Source organism: Otolemur garnettii, unplaced genomic scaffold (genome assembly GCF_000181295.1).
Source record: "Otolemur garnettii isolate 467f Iridium unplaced genomic scaffold, OtoGar3 scaffold00086, whole genome shotgun sequence".
In the NCBI taxonomy this organism is placed as follows: domain Eukaryota; kingdom Metazoa; phylum Chordata; class Mammalia; order Primates; family Galagidae; genus Otolemur; species Otolemur garnettii.
In genome coordinates, this window is record NW_003852481.1 from 6,106,080 (window position 1) to 6,106,764 (window position 685).

Here is a 685-nt window from a genome sequence, read left to right on the forward strand (position 1 = left end):
AAAAAAAAAAAAGTAGTAATAGCTGGTCCAGCATGTAAGAAGCTTTGAAATCACCACTCCTTCCTAATAACAACCAAAAAAAATTGGGACAAACTAAAAAATCAGCAACTCTTTTTAGATTCATTAGAAAAGTACAGTCATGGGACAAATTTCTCCCCCAAACTGAAGAGGTAAGACAGTAAAATACAGAGAATCATAACCCATGGAGCAGAAATCTCCATTGGAACCAGGGCTGGGGCAGGGAAATTTGTACTATAACGGACAAACTGCTGGAGACTCAGAATGGACAACTTTGAGGGTGAAAGGCTCCAAGGAAACCTATAGTGGGGGGCCTCCACATTTTATAAGTCTTACTCCAGGAACTCAACTTGATTCTTACAAGGAATATTGGAGAAAATTCCCTCCTCTGGGAAGGGAAAACTAACCATTTTAAAATATGCCATAGCATTTTGTTCTTCTTAACAAAATTGGTCCTTAGGATCAACTATTCAGTCAGAGCCTAATCTTCTGGAGTTTTATCAGAGCTGATCTGGGGAAGAGGAAATACCCAACAACAGTCCATTCTAGCCATCCGATCCCACTCAAGGGGGCAGGTGTGGGACACGGAGAAGCACTTGTGAAGTTCACAGAGCAGAGGCCTGGGCTTACTAAGAGACTGAGGGCTCATCACAGAGCAGGAGAATGC